At 41.3% G+C, this 23,022-nt stretch overlaps 1 protein-coding gene across 3 annotated transcripts in view; it reads left to right on the top strand.

Moving 5' to 3' along the window:
• Positions 1–7,290: 7,290 nt before the first annotated feature.
• Positions 7,291–23,022, top strand: part of CDH5 (cadherin 5) — a 47,065-nt gene continuing 31,333 nt past the window's right edge. Inside the window, exon 1 of one of the 3 annotated variants that reach the window (XM_006130538.5) lies at positions 7,291–7,473. The gene's annotated coding sequence lies outside the window, so the exon portion shown is untranslated. Of the gene's footprint in view, positions 7,474–20,720; positions 20,817–23,022 lie in introns of those variants that run through there. The other 2 variants (XM_006130537.5, XM_075940039.2) reach the window with 2 other exon arrangements.

Here is a 23,022-nt window from a genome sequence, read left to right as displayed (position 1 = left end):
AGGGAGACGCGGAGCAAAGCCGTGGAGGACGCGGGCGGCGGGACCACGGCGCGTCTCCCTGGTCTGCTGGGGGGGGCGCAGCGAGTGCGCCCTCCCCCCAGCAGACCAGGCTTTTCTCGCTGACGCCTGGGGTAGAGCAGCTGGGGCACTGCCAGGTTGGTCCCGCAGCGCCACTCCTCGACGCTGCGGGACCAACCCGGCAGCACCCCAGCTGCTCTGCCCCAGGCGTCCTGATTCAGCCGCTGCTGAAACTGACCAGCAGCGGCTGAATCAGGACGCCTGGGACAGAGCTGCTGGGGTGCTGCCGGGTTGGTCCAGTAGCACCGAGGAGTGGCACTGAGGGACCAACCCGGCAGCACCCCAGCTGCTCTGCGCCAGGCGTCCCCAAGTCAGCCGCTGCTGAAACTGACCAGCGGCTGACTACAGGAAGCCCGAGGCAGAGCTGCTCTGCCTCGGGCTTCCTGTAGTCAGCCGCTGGTCAGTTTCAACAGCAGCTGAATCTGGACGCTAGTTCTGACTTACATACAAATTCAACTTAAGAACAAACCTACAGTCCCTATCATGTACGTAACCCAGGGACTGCCTGTACTGACATGTAAACTCCACATTTGTTTGGAGGAACAATAGTACAAAGTGACTTTAAAAGTATGAATATTAGTGGACAAATTGCACTTATGGAGTTACTCTGAATTTACGCTGGTGTAACAGTGAGAATGTAGCTCTCTGTATAGAAGTGAAACCCACACCCCTGCTGGGTATGGTGTATTGTCCCATGCAGTAGCACTAAGAACAGAGAGAGAGACAGAGACACAGAGCTGAGCCCCAGATGGCTTTTAGCTCAAGCTATAGAAGCTGACATGGTAAGCTGCAGAGGTCCCAGGTTCTGTTCCTCCTGTTTACATTACAGAAGCACATGAAGTAATGCGGCTGTCATTGTTGATGGTGACTGTAATAATAAAGATGGAGGCAACAGCCCTATCAGGAGTTAGAACTTGGCATAAATGTATTGTACAGTAAAGTGAAATTCACACCACTGCGCTGGCTACAAAAATGACGACACAGTTTCAATGTTCCTGCTCTTCACGGCAGGGACTAATCTGCTACACTGCATCTATATCTTCATTGGAATTAGGTGTGTGATTCCCAGTTCAAGTAAACATACTCACACTAGCTTTTTTTATTGAGCTAGCATGTGAAACATATTACAGGCAGTCCCCGACTTATGAACGGGTTACGTTCCGAACACTGGTCGTAACTCGATTTGGTCATAAGTCGGAAACACCCTTAAACACGTTGCCTGCGCTGTTCGAAAAACTTGACATACATGGTTGTCAACTTGAAAATATTATAATGGGGTCAATGGGAGGTTGGTTGTAAGTACAGATGGTCATGAGTCAGTGTGTTCATAAGTCAGGGAGTGGCTGTAGCTTAGTCATGGCAGCATATGCAGCAGCCGATGACAGTACGAAATAGCCACCCCAAGTATGTGCCCATAAAGTCTGGGCAAGCTTGTAGTTGGGGTCACTTATTCCACTGCTTACTGCCATCCATGACTACAGTTCTACTTTCAGCCTGCTAGCTTGATGAGAACAAAGGGACAGTATATCTGTGTCAGTTGGGAATCACACCCCATGCTCCAACTGGAAATGTAGCCTGTGTTTGTAAAGTGTCTACTGTGTCCTCACTGTGAGTTGGCTTCTGGCCCACCGACAGAAGGAGCAAAAGAGGCAGTTGCACTGGGCCCACCAATTTAAAGGGCCCCCGGCCACCACTGTCACTATGGCAGGAGCAATGGCAGCTGCTCGGACCCTTTAAATCACACCACACATTCCAGGCAGCACTAAGGTCTGGCTGTTCCCAGATCCACCCCTTCCGCCAGCATGGAGCCCCTCCTCCACCCTGCCCAGTATCCCAGCCAGCCAGTCTGCTCCCCCTCCTCCCCACGTTGGTCTTCATGCACTATCACAATAAATGTAATTAATAATAAACTAAACAAGCTGCCCAGTACTTGAAATATAAAATGTAATCTTGCACATTTAAAAAAACACAATACTGTATTTGGATTCCATATTGATTTTACACAGGTAACTCCATTGATTGTGATGAGATTATACCTAATTTACATTATGAAAGTGATGCAGGAGCAGACTGACTGTATTTATTATATTAAATGGGAGAGCAATTACAAGCCACTGTAATGTGTTATTCTCATTAACAAGCTCATATATACTTTATTAGGCATTATGCAAATGCCAAGTTTAAACAGTGCTGGATAAGACAAACAGCTCTCAACAATAAAACTGGAAATTTTTCCAGTCCAGTAAAAAGACTGTTTACTTTACAAGAGTAAAGAATTCAGATTGTCTGCATATATGTCAGCATCTAACACAAGGATGAGTCTGAAACCTTAGCTCGTGATAGAAGGAGGTGCTGCTCTCAACCAGATGGCACTAAACTAACACAAAAACAGCATGCAGAGCAGCTGCTGAACATCCAAGGGGCAAAGACTAGGAAGGGAGCAAAGCTGTCAGGGTGAAAAAACTGGCTCCAGTTAACTGAAAAATGTGTTGTGGAACAAATGTTGAAGAGATATGTCATCAGTGGAAAAGGCTGAATGCTCCTTCAGGTAGAAGAGATTTACAGTTGCAGACAACTGCCATGGGTCCTTAGTGACTAGTTCAGCATCTTTTATTGGCACAAAGTCTGAGTCCTCTGAGCCCTTCCATCTTCTAATTCTCCTCCACTCTGAATGGATCACATTACTCACTGAGGATTCCATGCACTGTCTACACATTCCCATCTACTTCTAGAAAGTTTTTCTGTTTAAACACAGAGGTCTACAGTTTTGAACTTGTCTGCTTAAAGTTTGGTACCTCAGTAAAAGCATACCAACCATATGCAATTTTGGATTGCATTAACAGAGGCAAATCATGCAAATCACAGAAGGTGATAGCATGGATGGTGGGTGAACAGCTGGCTTGGAGAGGCAAGCCCAGCCCCTTCCATGCCCGCTAGAGCCCACACAGCCCCCACTACAGCCACTGACCCTTGCCCCATGCTCCCCAAGTTCTCCATTGTGGCTGCTCGCTGGCTACCAAGGTGGGTGGCATGAAGTGCCAGGTTGCTGGGCATTGTAGCTGCTGGCCCTTTCTCTGTACTCCCAGCCTATCTGACCCCAAAGCTCCAGGTGTCCCCGTCTTCCCAACCCTGAGGCACCAGGCAGATGCACAGTGCTTACCTTCCAGGACCCAGAGCACTGGGTGGCCAGGTGGCCAGGCTGCCACACAGCCGCAGTCTTCCCAGCTCAGGGTAGCCATACACCCAGCCTTTCTGGCCCCAGAGCTACTAGCTGTGTAGCTGCCTGGCTGCATCAGCCTTCCCAGTGCCAGAGCACCAGGCAGACAGGAAGCATGGGCTACACTGTCAGACCCGACACCCAGGTGTCCTGCTTCCTTCTAGCCACCAGCCCCAGCACTGGGCAAAGAGCAGGTTGCAGCATTCAGGTAAGGAAGGGTCCTAACCTGGGGTGGAGCATGGGTGGAGTTACCTATGTCAGTTTGGGTAGGACATTCCTTCTCTTGCCTTCATTACCCACCTCTCATGGGTGATAGGATACATGAGATGCTAATGAGGCCTCAGCTGGAGTTTCCAGTGTTGGTCACAGCTGTCTGGAAAGGATGTAGAGAAACTGGAAAGTATCCAGAGGAGAGCAATAAAGCTGATCAAAGGGATGGAAGTGAGCAAAGACAGAAGGAGCTGGGTATGTTTAGTTTGGGAAAGAGGAGATTGGTGGGGACATGATAGCAGTGTTTCATATACTTGAAAGGCTGCCATAAAAAAAAAAAAAAAAAGATGAAGGAAAGTTGTTTGCTCTGGCCAAAGAGGGCAAGACAAGAGGCAATGGATTCAAACTACAGCAGAGCAGATTTACATTAAATCTCAGGGAAAGCTTCCTCACTGTTAAGAACAGTAGGCCAATGGAACAAACTGCCCGTGGAAGTCGTGGAAGCCCCTTGAGGGGAGTTTTTCCAAAGGCGAATGGATAACCATCTGCCTGGCATGGTTCAGATGCAATAAAGCAGTATCTTGGCAGGGCATTAAACTAGATGACCCTTGTGGTCCCTTCCATGCCTATGGTTCTATGATTCTACCAATGCGTTTGGACAAAACCACAGTACCTCTTAGATTTGCATACAATTACATTAATGAGTAAGCAGGGCATTTCCCCATAGATTCATAGATTTTCCTTGCATACCTATAGAAGAGTTTGGGAGGAAAACATCTAAAGGAAAATCATCATTCCAGCAGGTCTGGGAACAGGGATCTTATTCTGAGCATCCGTGACTGTAGTCTTGAGCTGCACGGCTACGTCTACACTGGCCCCTTTTCCGGAAGGGGCATGTAAATTTCACCAGTCGTCGTAGGGAAATCCGCGGGGGATTTAAATATCCCCCGCGGCATTTAAATAAAAATGTCCGCCGCTTTTTTCCGGCTTTTAAAAAAGCCGGAAAAGAGCGTCTACACTGGCCCCGATCCTCCGGAAAAAGCGCCCTTTTCCGGAGGCTCTTATTCCTACTTCCCCCTATTCCTATTCCTATTTAAATCCCCCGCGGATTTCCCTACGACGACTGGTGAAATTTACATGCCCCTTCCGGAAAAGGGGCCAGTGTAGACGTAGCCCAAGTGTTCAACACCCCTGAAAATCCACTTTAATTAGATGCCTCTGGAGTTTATTGCCCAGAAAGCACAACTGTGAGAAAGACTAAGTTCCTGAAAGTTTAGGAGATTGTCTGTTTTTGGTTAAGTATCCAAAGATAGTTTATCCTAAAATATCCAAGCTCAAATTACCTCATAATAATGTTTTAAATCCTATAGGGTTCCATAGAGATAAAATCTATAGAGTGAGAAAAGGGTCAGTGGAAATTTAATAAGGTTTTTAGACTCTAAATGCTAATAGAAAAATAGTGTTACTTGGTTTTGATTTTTCCCACTATCCTTCAGAATGCTGAGGCAGACAATTCTCCATTAATTTCTATAGGATCCGAAGGAAAATATTGGTTTGTAGTCCCTGCATACATATGGGAAGAAAGGGCAGCTAAAATAGCTTCTCTGAGATGTGGCCAAATTGTCACTATGGGACTCCTCCAATGCCCACTATAGGCAAAGGAAATATTCCCATTGACTTCTGTAGACTCTGAATAAAGGCCTTAAGTGAGACAGAAGTTGATTATGACTATATGGATTTGGCAAAACTTGGACTAGAAATTACCTGTAAAGACGACATTATTATGTTTTAAGCAACCATCCTTTGTTAAACAAAGATCATTCTGTCAATCCAAAAAATAGAGTTATTTGCAAATATAAACACTAGCTACAACTGTCATCTGCTCTGGGTACCAGAGTCTATTGCCTAAGCTGCATCATCTGCAGATGACTGTTTTCCAGTGAACTGCAGTTAACATCCTCCCCATCTCTCCTTCTCCTCTTCACTCAGCAGTGAAATAGAAACTGCTTATTTTCTTATGAGGAAACCTAATTATAATCAGTCTCCTTAAAGAAGACTTTGAAAAATATCCGCTCATTAGGTGCTTAACCTTCCTGAATAATTAATGTATCAAAATTTTAAAAGAGCTATTCATCTTTGCCACTGCATGTCATAAAAATGTGAAATAATGTAACCAAAGACCAGTCTTCTAGAAAACTGGAAAAATCAATCCCATTACCTTTGCTAAATTGTGATGAAGCATAGGGGCAAGCGAGTATTTCACTGCAGGATGTTATTATTTAAAGTCTTCTATAAAATATGTTGCACATTTGGCTACATTTATTATAACATACCTGTAAGACCTCAGACATTGGTCTCTTTTTAATCTCATGCTTCTCAGAGATGCTCCTGAATTATTTAATAAAGTAATTCCTCTCTGGCTTGCAGGGTAAAAGAAATAGCGGGTCTACATTTTCTTCTTTGCATTTAGGGTAGGAGGAGAAATTAAAGTATATGTTGCTGTCCCAGAACAGAGCACAAATATTCTATGGACTTGTATCCACTACGCTGGGCATCGACACTACAGCAATTGATTTACTGGCTGTTAATTTATTGTGTCTGGTTAAATAAATTGATCTCCGAGTGCTCCCCAGTCGATGCCAATACTCCACCAGGATGAGAAGAGTAGTTGGTGTCAATGGCAGAGTAGCCCCTGCTGACCTTACTGCACACAAGACACTGTGGTAAGTATGTTGACTTTAGCTATGCTATTTGCATAGCTGAATTCACGTAGATTAGATCGACAGTGGGGGTTAGTGTAGACGAGGCCTATGTGAGCTCTATGAAGACCCATCTGCTTCTCACACTGAACTACCTTAACTTTCATGGGTGCAATGCCCATTAAACTCACTGTGGTCTAAACCTGGGAAACTCCCATTGGACTGCAACAGAAGAATAAATCAGGTCCACAAGCATAATTGCAACCACTCAACTTGGAATGTTTAACTTTCCCCCTTCCCTCTCCCTAAATATTCATCAGCTTTAAAAATTGCAATGCAACAATTTAATTCAAAAGTTTTCCCATTAGAGTTTTTTTCTTAAATTTTGAGGTCTCTTTAGTGCTTTGCAACTAAATCCGAACAGCAGCATTTCTGTGTCCTTCCTGTACAGGTGGAAATGAATATACAAAGTGCAAGGCAGAGGAGAATCATGCCCTAAATTGAAGACATGCAACCAAATTGTGCTCTCAAACATACCGGTGTGAACCACAGTTGCTTCAAATCTATACTGCTGTTGTCAAGAGCAGAATTTGACTCATGTTTATTTTCCAAAATTTCAGTATACACCAATCTACTAAATATTTTTTCATGCCACTAGCAAACTCATCAATTCTGCACCAAGGGAAGTAGTGGAAGTTTATGGGAACTCCCAACTGACTGATGAGCACTTCATTCATCATTGTTTCTGGTGTACAAATCCTGATGGCTTTGACTTACTAAAATATTGAAGAATCTTGTTCCATTTGAACACAAAACATTTGAAAATAAACCATACTAAGTATTCATTCTGGGATTGTTTTAAACTGTTTAGTACTAAACATATTAAGCACCAGCACTGGTTTGTATTTCTGGTAGAGTCCATTTCCCTTTATTCAGATACTTATTTGTTGTCCCTCTGAAAAGGTAAGCATAGTAATAATAAGCCTAAGTTTATCTGGTTTCCTCCACTCTTTTCTGTCATTGGCATTACTAAGGTTTGGAACAATAACAGGATGCTGGCATGCAGGATGGGAAAAGGCTGACTCCCAGCTGGGGAACCTTGGAGATTGGAAAGCTGAACACTCCCAGAATTGCTTAATGACAATGAAAACTGATTTTTTTGTTACTTGTTCTTCACTCTGAGTAGTGCTGTGTAGATTTCTGGATACTTTTGATTTAGTTTGTCTAACTTTGGATAAAAGTAAAGCTTCACCGCCTCTTGTGTAACAGGTAAGGGACAGTGGAGTACTCTTTCTCTTTTCAAGTAAATTTTAAGGGCTTTTATTGCTTTGATTTCTGTTTAAAGTTCTGAGATGGACTATTTACTTAATATTCTGTCATTAGATATCTTTGCAGCATCCTCTAAGGTGATCCTGCTGTAACTTGGGCATAATTCTATTGGCATCAGTGGAGATACTATTAGTTTACACTGGCATGAAATTAAAATCAGGTTCTCTGAGGCTACAGAAAAATACTCTCACACTGTAAGGAGTATTTAGACTTGAAGAAATATATCTTTTTTATACCTGTGGTTCATGATGCAAGCTGAGATACCAGGATATGCTGTCACTGGGCTTTTACAAGGAGACATAATAACAGAATCAATACTACAAAATGTATCTGGGGACCTTTCAGCTGCAGTGCAGACAGTAATAGGCTTACTAGTTTGTCATTGGAAAAAATGTATGCTATGTTATATCTGGCTTCCTTCAGACATAAATACATTGGCTCAAGGTTGCAGAGTTCCTTGGGTATTCTTACCTACTTAAAATTGTGAAAGGAATATTACTGCTATTGGAGCTAAGAACCAAAAAGTTAGAGCTCTCATGTTCAAAAGGCAACTCTATGCAGATTTCACATAGCTGGAACTACATATGTGTAAAGACAAGGCACTTTAAATCACTTATAAGTGATTTAAAGCTTCAAAAGGGACTCAGGCAAATAGGAATATAAGTCCCCATTGACTTTCAATGAGATTTTGGGGCCTAAGTTCCTGGGCAACTTTTAAAAATGGGACTCAGGTGCTTCTGAAAATGTTACCCTTGATGTTCTAAGTTCCATTTAATTATACCTAATCCCTACAATCATCTGTTGGTCTGGAAGTAGAAGCTTCTGGCTCTCAGCTCTCCAAACTTGCTAGTTTTTTGGTAAGTTACTTTATGGAGAGGGCCTTGAAACAGGAAAACCGCTGACAGAGCTTTTATGTTGTTATAACTATAATGTTTATAGTTATAGTAGCAGGTCCCTCAGTTGTATTTTTCCATGCAACTTGCAAAGACACAAATGTTTATGAATAAGAGTGGAATCAATGCATCTTTGTGTCTGTTGGAATTATAGTCAGGGAGGACTATACCTCACCGTGCTGCATGCCATGCTACAGGAAAGAATGTGAAATTCAAGAACAAAAAATGTGGAATAGGCTGCTTTTGTGAATAGTTCTCAGATCTTAAATATTAAATATTAAAATTGTGATTTTTCTATAGGGCTAGATGCAGGGCTCAGTACTGAACATGCTTAAGCAGAAGGTGTTTCACAAACAGTTAACGGTTATGAAGGTATTTGTCAAAATAATAGGTTTGCCTCATATCCTGCTTTTGTTGAAGTAGAATAGAGTAATTAAAAACAGGATATATGTGAAGGGACTTGTATAATTTCTGCCTTGGAAGCTCATATGATTGTAGCTTTTGCTGAGCTTGGCTATATAAACATAAAATAATATTTAAAAGAAAACAAATCTTCCTTTTCCAGTGAAAAATAGAAAAAATAAACTATTTCTTGTCTGCAAGATGGGGTTTAAAATCAAGCAAATAGTGGTGGTTGGGTTTTCAAAAAGGATTAGTCTAAAGTTTTACCATTTATACATCATTTTTGTTTCTAATGTAAGTGTATCCACATTCCAGATCACTTTGGAGCTTAATTTAGATAGATTCAAACTCTAATGACAAGTGGGGAAAAATGTCTTTCATGAGATGTGTGAACTGGAAATATTTTGTGTTGGAGGAAAGCATTTTAAAAAGGTGCACAAAGTACTTTTCACTCTTCATTCCAGTATGTTTAAAATGAGAGGAGCCCCAATTGCTGAGCACATATGTTGGTAGAATTAATTTCCTTTTTGCACTGTTATGTGTCAGTCATTATTTGTGCAAACTAGAGATGTGCCCAAGAAATAGGGGGAGGAGGGAGATTTGCAAGGCACAAAAAGCGGACGGGCACCCAAGACACACTGACTTTCATTGGAAGCTGGATGCTTACCTCCTATTTACGCCTTTGAAAATCCTTCCAAGAATTTGGATTTAGATCTGGATTCCAAACAGACCTTGACTTCACTCAGATGCAGGGATACAAGTGTGGCCTACTACAAAGATAGCAGCTGTTTGCTTACCTCAATTCTGGATTTAGATTTGAAATGACGACAACGTTTTGGAGCGATCAAGTCTGGGAGAACTGGTTTAGTGTCATATTTACTACCAACATCAAAACACAAGGACCCACCATAATGACGGTCACAAGTCATGGTGATCTGAAGCCACCATTTCACCTTATGTGAGCAGTTTTATAGTTCTGAGATCCATTCTCAAAAATACTACTGGGAAACGTACTTCCAGAATTCTTGGTATTGTAGTGGAAACACGGAAAGGAACAATGCCATGGTTAAGGCTGCATACAACTAAAATATTTCAGTTATCAGGGGGTTTCCATTAACATTTTCTTTTGTTTCTGAATTTCACAACCCACTCATATCCCAATTTCTGCTTTGAGTTTGGGGTTTGTTCAAATCCCCAAACTCAAATCCCATAAAAAACTGCTAAGTTTTCCATTAAAGGCTACAGCTTCAAGGCAAAAACATAAATTGGCCCATTCACTGACCTTATGTTTACTCAACCAGATTGTGAGCTTTAAATATACCTTATAGCAAGCTTGTTCAAATTTGTAACAAAGCATGAAACCAGGCAAATTGAGGGATGTATGGGTTTTTTTAACACATTTTTCAGAGCCCTGTGACATACTTTCAAGAATATGTTACTATCTTCTGGAGCTTATTTTATTGCATGAAATATCAATATGGCAGGCAGATATGGTATTTTGGGCCTGACCCTCTAAAGTGTTGTGCATCCTTAATTCCCCTAAACATTCACTTGAACTAAAAGTTCTCAGGAAACATTCAACACCAGACCCTGCATAAGTCCAAATTCCATGAAACTCATGAAAGTCAATGAGCTGGAAAGATACATATACACACACCATGTTTTGTCTTGTGGCTGATTCCACTGAAAGGCAGTTGCTGTTATTTAATGTCCATTTCAGGCACAGCGTGAATTTAGCATTCCCTAGTATATATGGGACACAATAAGTTATTGTGAAAAATAATTTGGAGAAAAAAGTCAACTTTCTGCAATCAGGCTGCTGAGTCACTTCAATTCACATATGAGTTTCAGTAACAGAAAACAGCAGCTGCACTAAGGAACAAAGCTCAGAACAGATATATTTGTGTGGCAAATGCTCTCAAAAGTTAGGACTACTAGGTAAAAGTATGATTAATACTACATTTGAAAGGACAGAAACATTCCACTTGCAGGGGAAAGCTTGCTACTTTGGAGGATAGAGAAAAGTATTGTTACCAGAGATGCACCATTTAAAGTCAGCTCATTCACAGGCCAGTATTATCAAAGGTATTGTGCTGCCATAGCACCATGGTCTCAAATGGGTAGCGTAGTTGCAAAGTCACACTCCAGCTAAACAGGGGCCAAAGCAGAATCTGATCCCATTTGAATTTCTGGTAGGTATTTGGAATCTAAACCCTGCATGCAAACCCTTCTGTACAGTATGGGTTCCAGACCAGATTCAAAAGCAAAATCTTTTTTTTAAATTTTATTATAGGTTTAAAGACAAGACTACTAAAAATCAAAACAAACTATTATTTGACCCAACACCCGCCAGTCCTTCCCTTGCAACATAACTCTTGGCCATCCCAACATCTTGAGCCCCAAATCCTTGAGTCCTTCTCCCTCCTCAGTTCAGCCACACCCTCTGAACAAATCTCCATCCCCTTTGCACATGGAGAGTTTAGAACAGCAGCTCCTGATGTCAAAGGAAGCTCACTAGTCTGTAGAGAGGTGGTGTCTGCATAGCAAGCCCGAGCCTATTGTCTCTGCTCCAGTAAAGCTGGGGAAGGGCGTTCCTGCTACACGTAGAGTTTGGAGGGGGTGCTTGACTTTACCTTGCCACTGCCATCATACTGCTGCCCCTCCCAATGCTACTCACCTGCAGCTTGTGCTTTGAAAGTGTTCTAGGAGCACAAAGGGTGCCCTATTACTAATAAGATGTGAGATTGGGTTTATTTCTATCTGCTTTTAGGAAAAAACAATTCTGTCAAAAATAAAACTCTGACCTACTGACATGTGCTTAGCTTTGTGCAACTGTGGTATATAGGGCCCAAACCTGCAGCAAATAGATACACATTCCATTACCCATTAGTTCTGTGGGTGTTTTATCTTTCCTGTGAAAGATCAACAAATACCTCTACAGAGAGCCAGCATAGGGTTAATATACCTCTAAACACCACGAAACAGACTCACCCACTATGGATATTAATGGAAGGGGAGGAACTCTTACATAGTTTCCCTTTGGGAAGATGACTAATCATTACAATGTTGTATGGAAACAAAGTGTTCTGTTTAACAGATATAGTGGCTCTGTACCTCTGCAGCCAGAGTAGCCACTAGAGTTTGCTAGTAAAGGTTGAACTTCTCTAAACCGCGACTATGGTCCAGCAACATCCAAGATCTGGCAGGACCATGTTTGTTCCTAGACTAGAGAATCCCAATGGAGCGCTGGTGGCAGGAGCCCTGTGGAGGCCAGGAGCCCAGTCGGGCTGGCTGTAGGAGGACCGGCGACCAGGAGCCCTGCTGCAAGAGTCCAGCCGGGCTGGCAGCAGGGCAAATGGCATGCCAACATGCCCTGGCAGGGCAGTGGGCTGCCTGTGGGGCCAGCAGCAGAAGAGGAGCCAGCGCAGAGGCCAGCAGCTGGGGAGTCCAGCTGTGGCCATGAGCCCAGCTGGGCCTATGGCAGGGGGGAGCTGGCAGCCAAGCCAGAAGCAGAACCGGACTGTAGGGCCTGTGACAAGGGGGCCAGAAATGACCTCCCCTGGTATGGCAAAAACCCTGGTCATGTCCCTAGAGTGCTGGACCAGATAGGTCCAACTTGTGTCTTTGGATTTGTACAGTTCCGTCTTCCAGTAATTGTACTCAAGAGGACTAAAATCTCAAGGAGAAGGAATTGAGTAAGTTTCCTGCCGTAATATGCTGCATCATTTCCCTCGTGCTGACCTAACTTAGAGAGGTTGTGAATTGTTCCACTTTCCCTATATGGTCTCATCTTTGATTTTTCTAAATCAAGACAAATGCGTCAGTTACATAAGAAATGTACAACAAAAAAACCAGGCCAGGGCATAAACACTGACCACAGATTCTCACATTAATCAAAGGTAGTAACAATTACCTCCTAATCACAAGAAATGCAGCTAGCAATCCTTCAGAGTCAGAGAGCAAACCCACATTCTGAACAAAGCTTGGGTTTGGATCTGGAGCGGAGCAAGAACTTTCCAAATGCTGTGGTTGTTTGCAGACCCATACTCCAGATGTGGCACAGCAGCAGGCACTGTGGCTGAGACAGCACCTTTGCACTAGGGGGCAGATTACACTTCTATTCACTAAGCCTTTGTTGAATGAATGAGTTACAACTTTTCATGCTATAAAGACCGTTCCTTTGTAGTTTTATTTAAATAAATATGGTTATTATTGAACTCAGGTCTTGGGGTATTGACAGGGGACCAACAGACATGTTGGGCCCCTGAGCAAGGTGGAGGTGGTCCAGCTCTGTGCTCCAGTAAGGGGCAGGGCTGGGATCAGAACTGCCTGTAATGTGATGCACGTACACACACACCCCAAGCAGCCCTCAGAGACATCCAGAGAACACCACATGAGACTCTAGCAGCAATTTAAAGGGCCTGCTGGCCACGAATGCAGGCCTTTTGGAATCACCAGGCCCTGGGACATCTATCCCTTTGGTTCCCCCATCCTCCCCACCAGCGGCAGGCCTATGTGTTGAGATTTTTTTTCCTTGATCAAGTACACAGTCCGTGTTCCACACTAAACCGTGCTGGGACGTCTCCCCACCCTTCAGGGCTGTCTCCCTTTGGAAACAGGATGAGCAATAAAAGCTTTGCAATACATTTCATTCTGTTGTATTCTATATAGCTTCTTACACATTATTACATTTGTGCAGAGTGGACCTTATTCTGCTTTGGCTTGTACAAACTCTTGACATTTAGCAACAACTCTAGCTAATATTGAATACCTCCCTGTACAGCAGCATTTACCAGGGGAAGGCACAAACCTTAGATCATTTCTGAAACACAAACAATATTCACTGCAGCAAGAACAGAAAATGGTTTGCAATATTCCCATGAGGGTCCTATTAATAACAGTCAAGCCAGGCAAATCCATATAGATATAGATCTTTATTATTTCTAACACTATTTTACTAAAATACTTCTGACACATAGTGGAAAAAGTCATCCTGCACAGTTACAGTGGTCTCAGAGTAGTATTTCATGGCTGTTGTATGGGCAATGAGGCCTTTAGATGGAAGGTTGGGTAAAGGAAAAGAGATGGTCAACGTTTAGAGATTCTACTGGACAGAGCCTCAATCCACCTCCCAGCTATAACTGAACTAAAACCCTAATAAAGGTTTAGATAAATCAGCATATACCTTCCTAACTAATGAACAAGCCTCAGGACACACCAGAATAGGGAAACACCAGAATAAGAAAGATTATTGGGACATATAGAATGGAGACCCATTATGCCTTACATCCAGTGCTTTTTTTTGTGACAGTACTGCCTGGTATGCAGCACCGGCACCTCCAGTCAGAGCTCAACAACTTTTCCCCTGGAGTACTGGCACCTTTTTTTTTTTTTTTTTTAAACAAAAAACACACTGCTCACATCAATGGTCTCCCCAGAACAGAAAGTTTCCCAAGTCACTGCATTTTGAGACTTGGTTGGAAACAGCTGGAGATCCTGAAAGAGAACACATGCAGGAAGTCAGCAATGTCTTATGTTCTGTTAAGTGGTGTGTATTTTGAAACAAGGGCTTGTGTTAAGGAGAAAGAAAGCAAAAGGCTCCAATTGTTTCAGTATTTCAACTAAATACCAGCCTTCAGGAACCAAAGTGAATCTCCAAATGGGGTGAGGCCTTCTTCACGGATCAGTGGACCTAAATTGCTAGATCATTCCCAACTACCTTTTCTGTTTTCAGCATATAGAGGATAACATATTCCTTGCAATTTTGCTCCCTCTTGTTAGGTTACTGTCATATTTCTCTATCTCTGTCCTTATCCAACAAGTTACTAGCATTTTGACTAACAATAACTTTTCCTTACCTTATCACTTCTGATGAACGATTCAGCAAGAGAACATTGCTTACTTTCTGTTTTTAGTGTGCATAGAGTACAGCTCTTTTGTTCCAGAGTGATCGAATGAGACGGGTAGAGGTGCAGAATAATTTGACCGTGAATACACAGCCTGGAGTTTGATGGCATTTGGCCACTGTCATCAAAACGCTTGTGGCCAAAATGTAAATCTTGTATTACTCACTACTTTTTTCCTACAATGTTTTCCAAGGCAAGAAATCACATTAGTCACAGGTCCCTTGAACTTGCTGATTTTAAAAATGGAATCCTCTGAATCAACAAAACACAAAGAGCTATGTGACAGTATGAATAATATAGAGCATCAAGTGAAAGTATTCAGTACCAGAAACAAAAGTTTTGCTGATCTGTTTAATGATATGTGCATTAACAAAACATTTGGTTACTTCCTCCTGAGTTATTTCTACTCTCAGCTGTTTGTGGTCCACTCTTGGATACATATCTGAGAGTAGAATTTTTAAGTGATCCCTTGGTCATGCCACTAGCTCCATGCAAGAGGTCAAAATCCTCTGTGTGACATGATATTCGTTACTACAAAGTGAAGGATGAAGTCACAAATAGAGAATAAGGATCACTTTGGGTTGGGGCTATGCTAAGTAATGAACTTCAAAATACTCCGCAGCTGGGTTTAGTCCCAGCAAAGCCAAACCACCATAGGTCCCCTCTTCTCTCTCTCAGCACCCCTGCCTTCGCCTAACACTCCCTTTTCTACTCTCCTTCCAAAACAGAGGGTTTTCTCCTCTTTACACTCTCTTCCTAGCCGGTACTCCCTTTAAGGAGCCTTCAGTACCTTTCTTCAGCATTCTCATGCAGCATCCTTTGTGCTGACCGATTTGCATGTGAAATTAAGAGCTGTAGGAGCAGGGAGACCCTGCACTGCTTTGAATAATAATGCTTACTCCATCCTTTAGAGTGTTCTAATCCAATTTGCGGATCACTTCAGAGAAATCTTCTGGAATAAGGAATTATGATAAATCATTCAAGAGCATATAGGGAACAAGAATTCTTAGTCAGTGCCAAAACAAATGCACATCAAATACTGCAGGCCCTATACATGTTCTGCCTCAAATGGGTTTCTACCAGTTCCCAAGGGTCTCCATAGTCTTTATGATGACAAATAACATTATCCTGGACCCTGGGCAAGGACATCATTGATTCTGCACCTGGCACAATACATGATCTGCATACTGAGAGAGTGAAATGATATGAGATTCCTCAAACTCACCTCATTATGCAGCAGTGCACTAATAGCCTTTTGTGTGCATTCATCTCTTGGGACAGATGGAAAGCCAGCAGTCTCATAAAATCTGGTGAATTGCTTACTAGTCATGCGGAGGTACTCATATAAAATGAAAATAGTCATCCATTTTAATGACAACTACATTGCATAACTGATCTGGGGAGAAGTAGGCAAGACTGGTTAATAACATAACTGTCCATTTTTGTGGTTTGAAATTCTTTCATTGCCTGCACAATATGTATGTTGTTCTTACCATAGTAAACAATGCTTCACTTCTCTGTGAGAGCATTAATCCCTGTTATATTGTTAAAATAATTCCCAAAAATATTAGTTTACTTAGTCTTTAGGACTTGTGCCTCTGCAAAGTCTATGAAAAGAGCCTAGTTCAATGAATAATATACACACCCATCATGTTCAATGTCATTGGCAGAGTGTGGGGGTGCTGGTAGACTATGATTTATAGAGATCAGATTAGATGATCTGGAGATGCTTTTCAGCCTTAAATTCTTTCATTCTATAGCAACATTTTCAGATAAAGTAAGTACTATTTAGGAAAAAAACAGCCCGATTCCCTGTAAGTGGAATAACTGTTAAATCGGATGTTGCTTGTGCAGGTAGATTTCTGAATAAATCTATGCAGCTATGTTTGAAATGTCCCTATGCAAGGCTATTTAATATGCTCTATATTACATCCTAATTCCATTTTGGTAACTTACCATGTTCATAAATACAGGCAAACAGAAACATTGTTAAAGTGGGGGGAATCTTCTTCTGGCAGACCCAGTATGCACTAGGGATGTTAAAATGGTTAACAGTTTTAACTCAAGGACTGCCACCCAGCCCACCTCCCAGCACTGCTGCAGCCACAAGGTCCCTCCATGGCCAGGACCCTCCTCAGCTGGGGCTGCTCTGGCCTTCTGTAAAAGCTGTTGCAGCACTTTGATTAGCTGTAGAGGGAGCACACAGCTGTGTCAACCAATATTATGTACAATCAGCATGTACCTCACTTCAAATGCCTTTTGCATGTCACTTTAGAAATACTGGTAGGAAAAAAACTATGTGGATTGAAACCAGAGGAATCTGGGAACCCTGCGTGTGAGCAACAGTAAAAAAAATGTATCGAGGGCCACACGTCGAACCATGACGGGCCGCAGGTTGCCCACCACTGGTTTAACATCGCTAGTTTGCCCAGAACAAATCCAATGATTAAATACAAATCTCCCCTGAAAAGATACAGGCTCCCAAGGAGACCATGGGTCTTTCCATCTCTTTCAAGCTTTTTAAGAATATCTTTAAAAGTAACTAACTGGCAGGTGGTGACTGCATTTTATTCCAACACAGGTCACACTCCGAGCTGGTGCAACTGCACTGGAGTTAATGGAGTGGAGGCAGAGATGAGCCTGGCCCTCTGCGTCTAGAGCAGAGGAAATCTATGCAGTCTGCTAGTCTGAAGAGCTCACTGAACTGTCACATGTTCTGGTTTTTGCTTCCACAAAGAATTTCATGGCTGTGTCAGATTGAACTCTCAAGTTCCTCCTAGGGTCCACAGCTTGTAAAAAGCTTGCCCCATAGCCATAGGCATTCATGCGATTGTGAGGTGGATACATTAATCAAAACATCAGCCCTTTTGTGAGCATGAAGCCAAGCCTAAGAGTGTATGCCAGGAAAAACATAATAATAGGTCTTCTCCGTCACAGCCAAAAACACCACTGTTCTACAAATAGTACTCCATTCCAGACACACCCTTCAGATATTAGAGGTTTATAAAAAGGACAAGCATGCACCATTCATTATAAAACTAGAGAGATGAAAAAGTAATTCGTGTATCGCTGTCCCAATAGACTAAACTATAGTTTGAACTCCCTCAACAAGTAAATATTTAGTCCTGAGGAGTTTGTGCAGACCAAATGAGACTTGAGATCATGGTGATTGCACTGGGTATAAAGCAGCTGAGAATATAACTCTTATATATAGTTGAAAATTCCTCCTGTTCTTTAGCACCAGTTATCTCTATCATGACTCTTGGTTTCCTTTTAATAGTTTGCTTAGGAAAGAGCAGAATTTGAAGAAATAAAATAACTTTTGTCTTTCATGGAGTTTATCTCTGTTTGATACTGTAAAACTTCCCCTCACAGGCTTCCACAATAGATCTCAAGTGCCTCTCACCATATCTAAGGCCCCGATCCAAAACCCTTAGAAATCAATGAAAAAACTCCCACTGGTTTCAAAGATTTATGCCCCATCCCTGGTTCACTTTAATTACTCTCTTCTCCTTCCCTCATAGCCTCAACCATTCCCCAGCAGTCCAAGCAAAAGACATTGCAATTTAAACATGTGCTTACGTGGCTACCATGCACTAAATTGCTCTAAAAACTGAGATAACTTTAGTAGGCTGCCGATCATGAATGACCAGAATGGGGGAGGAGGCAGGAAGGGACGCAATCTCAGTTGTGCTTGTTGCTGAGCATTCGTTCCCACCTTTTCATCTAAGTCAAGCACGGTCAACAAAACGGGACATTTGCTTAAGATCACAGTTTATCGTGTGCCTGTGCTCTTCAGTGCTGGCTGGGAAAGAAAAGGGACTGGATCTCTGAGAAGGCAGATATGAGCAAAAGTCAGTCCGTCTGAGATGGACAATCACAGAATGACACAAAATGCCTTTGTTTGGGCTTGATGAGATGGCTACATTTCTGGAGTTGGACTACTCACAGCAGCTGCTCTCTTTTGACTTTTGGCATCTCATTCAAAAACTAACCAAAATGCAAAGGACCTATTCTTCTCCACTCATTGTTTTATGCTATTCTTTGCCTATGTGGCCAAGATATTTTGGGCCCCACTCTTGCTGTAATTTAAACTCCTCATCAGTTCAATGGAAGTTCTTTGTAACAAGAGGATTAGACCCTAAACTAAATATGAACTCATAATTCATCTTCCCATTTTAGGTCGATAGGAAAAAAAATGAGAGTTTCTCTCTACAGTGATGAGACTACTGAAAAACATTTTTTCTTCCTTTGTGAAAAGGACCACACAATTATTTTTTTTGGTGGTTTACCTTTCTTATTCCTTGAAATAAGTTATTTGTATACAGACTTTGAGAACACTTTTGATGGGCCTTGGTAAGTTCATTCCACATTGGTGGGGATGATTTATTCTGTTTGGTTTGATTTTACTCCTTTAGTGTTTTCTCAAGTTTTTTAGTCCAAGACTCAGCAAATGAAAGATTCAGCAAATAATATCCAGAATGCACATAGAGGACTCCTGTTCTATACTGTACTTGGATTTTACTGTAGTTCTGGCTGCTACCACCAAGCTATCTTTAGTATTTATTAACAGTCCATTTTCTTGGTGCTTTTTTTTTTGCATTTCATTAGAGCCAGCGGGAAAACCAGCAAAAATTGAAATGTTTTTGACTGTTGGGTTTTTCCATCACTTCCTTTCCTTTAGTCCCCCATTAGCGCTATAGACAATGTAGACAATAGCTATAGAAAGACCATATGGCCCAATTCCTCGTTTGATGTACTTTCCAGCTGGTCTATATGTGTTTTCCCTGTCCTGGGTGAAGAAAGTAAATATCTTTCTTACTGTCCAACTTTGTGAACATAAAGTCTAACTATCTAATAAACACTAAACCTTTACCAAACATAGTACATGATTGCAAATGCTTACAGCTCTTTCTTAACCATATTTCTTCAGATGTAGAAAAGGCATCTGTCTATGGAAAGACTGAAGTTTTCAATGCAATGGTTTGAGTTCTAAATAAAAAAAGACATTCCTAAATAATATTTGAATGTACAAACACACACAATGTAATGTTCAATTAATTCAGAAACATAAGAATGTATCTGAAATTGCCAGGATATCATGTAAAGCATAAAACAGGCCTGCGAAACTTTGGCCCATACATTTCTCTAAAAAAATTATGCAAGCACCTGTAAACAGAGACCTAGAACAAACCAGCAGTATTGCCTTCTTAACCATAATTAGGCATGGTCTTTGTTTGCTGGGACCCAGAATTGAGTGAATATGGTGCAAGGGACAATACAAAGGCAGCAACAATGTATGTCCAGATTTTTTGGGGAATTGTGATTAGGATATTACCATAATTAGGCATGCTCTTTGTTTGCTGGGACCCAGAATTGAGTGAATATGGTGCAAGGGACAATACAAAGGCAGCAACAATGTATGTCCAGATTTTTTGGGGAATTGTGATTAGGATATTAAAGTACCTATGTATTCCCATGTAGAACTTTCTAATAAAAATCCAGATATTAACCTCTTTGTTTAGGACATCTCAGAATCTGTGATCCTATAATAGTTCTCAGATAGTCACAAACACTCCTGAATGTTTGGTTACCCACAGAGATCACTTCCATGACTTGTAATTCAGGTGAAAATGACCTTCTGAAATAAAATGCCACAAGGAAGGGAAACACCATGTCACCATTTAGATCAGCTTGCTAATCTGATAAATCCAAAGTCACAGACCATTCTCATAAAGAAAGACTAAAACAAGTCACTTACTACAAGTGTTCTAACTTCTGTATATCACTTAGAACATTTGTTGAGTGTTTTAATTTTTTTATTAAAAATATTTATACCATTTGGAATCTCAAAAAATGAAGGTTTTGTAAAGTTACAACTGTTCCAAGACTCTCATGTCACATAAAGTAGTGTGTTGCCTACCAAAAAAGTGTTATTAGGAGTTAAAAAAACTACTGAATTAGCATTTTGTGCGGAACTAAATTTACTTCCTCAGCTATTACTACATTTTAAGCCCACGGAAATGAAGTAGCTCATGTATACAGTTTTAGATACAGTTCTGGGTCAGAAGCTACAGTAAAGGTAACAATGTTATATTTTATTACAGTACCATGATAGCTCTCCTTTTAATTAGGTTTTTTAGACTTTCACTAGGAAACATTGTCTAATGATTAGATCAATGCACTTGGAGACTGGAGTGCTGTGGTTCTATTGCTAGTTCTGATACTGATCCACTGTGGGAACTTTGCCAAGTCATTGTATCTGTAAATGTTTAATTCACCAATCTAGTGTGTCTACTTTACTGCTCAGGAGTTGAGGAGGCTTTAAGAGTCAATTTCTGCAAAGTGCTTTGGGGTTCCTGGATGAAAGGTGGTTTCAAAGTACTACTATGATTGTTTCCATTTACTAAGGTTGTATCCCTTTATTTAAGTGTTGCAAGGAAGGTCTTGTCTAGTACATAAATAGGGTATGCACTCACCTTAGAAAGAAAAAGGTAATTTATTCACTTTATATCATTTAGTGGTTGCCTTGCTGCAATATTTATTGCCAATTATTCTATTCCTCAGCCTTTGATCATAATAAATATAATATTAGACGACAAAGTGAGAACTTGCTAGTGCAGATTGTCTATGGAAATACATACTATTACTGTAGAGATAGCTATTAGATTAGAACCTGCACTCGTTCCATGACTGTAAATCCAGTGTTATTTAATTTAACTCAGTAGTTACTCTGGATTTGCCCTGGTGAAATAGATCAAAACCTGATCCAGTGTCTTTGAGGAACATTTTAGTTTAGATGCATTGACTTCTATATATTTACTGGTCTGAATGAATGCCAACTCCAATGTGAATCCTTCCATTGGAATAACAAAATAGTGATTTGGGCAATATATCGGTGAAGTGCCTACATTATATCTGGTAATTCCAATACAGTTTAACCATTCTTATTAAAATACTGGAATTTGTATTACCTTCAGTAAATTGCAGTACTATTTTGAGTGCTGATTTTTCTGCAGTTCATCATACAAGAGCTTGAATTGGTTGAAATAATCTTAGGTATATATTTTGTTTTAATTTCTAAAATCCAATTTGGAATTTAAACATAAATTTTTAGAAAAATATGTCCATTTATCAACATCTTTCAGGTTTTCATTAAAAAACTGTATCACAGGGAGCAAGTGAGGGTGGAGTCAGAGCAGGTGTCTATAAGGAGCTGACTTAAAAGCCCACAAGCACCAGATCCATCTGCTCTTCCGTCCCTCCCCCCCCCCACCCCCCGTGATGCTGCCTATGATAGAGAGGCAGCAGCACAGAGGGTGAAGGGGGAAGGCAGGAGCCGATATGCACAGGGAACCAGCTTTCAAGCAGCAATCTCTGTCCGCGGGGGGGTCAAGATCCTTGCAGACAAAAGCTGTTCCCACATCCCAAAGTGCTTTTAGCGTAGACCTGGCCTAAACTATAGCAACATTGCCTTCTTCGTCTGCCACAGAGGTACTTCTGGCTTATTCTTCTTGTATGTGTTCTATGTTAAGGAGTGACATATTGTTTAAGGCCAAATTAGTGAAGGCTATGTGGGCCCTGTATTCCCTGTCAGGGAGCTGTGTGAATTTTTAGAAGGATACGGACAGCATAGCAGGTCTAAAGTTCTTACAATGAATAAACTCATCCACTCAGACTCCTTCTGGATGCAGGTATTCCATTTCCCTGTGCACAGACCACCCACAGCATTAAGATAGCAGAGCTACAGGTTATCAGATAAACTATTGTCTCTGTAACAATTGATCTTTAAAGACTTAGATGTTCAGAAAAGAGCCCACCACTCTGGACAGAATATTTTTAAGATGAATTGAAAGAAAAGGTATGCTAAGCAAGATATTCTCTGGTACATAGAGACCAGAGCCTCAATGTTAGGATCCATATCTGAATTTTCCTGGAGGCTGGCATTGTCTAGGTAGTTTTGGTTCAAAGGTTTATCTCTTGCCAATGGATATTCTCCTGTAAAAAGCAAAATAAATTAACAAGAGTGAATTCTTCCTATTTAGGTAAGATAGGAAAAATGTGAGTCATTTCTCTCCCCTCCACCCAGGGCCACATTATGACTTGTGGGCCTAGGCACTTTTGCCTTTGTGGGCTCCTTCCTCCATAAAAAAAAAATTATTAAAAATTATTTTTGATATAATTTTAAATACTTCAACATTTTATTTTTTTTGTTTTAGGCAAAATTTAATAGATTTTCGTGGGCCCTAAAAGTTTCATTTTTTTTCTTCTGATGTTAAAAGAAATTA

The sequence above is a fragment of the Pelodiscus sinensis genome, chromosome 12 (assembly GCF_052426305.1).
Source record: "Pelodiscus sinensis isolate ZL-2025 chromosome 12, ASM5242630v1, whole genome shotgun sequence".
In the NCBI taxonomy this organism is placed as follows: domain Eukaryota; kingdom Metazoa; phylum Chordata; order Testudines; family Trionychidae; genus Pelodiscus; species Pelodiscus sinensis.
Note: the sequence above shows the minus strand (reverse complement) of the source record. Positions and strands in the feature narration are given on the sequence as shown.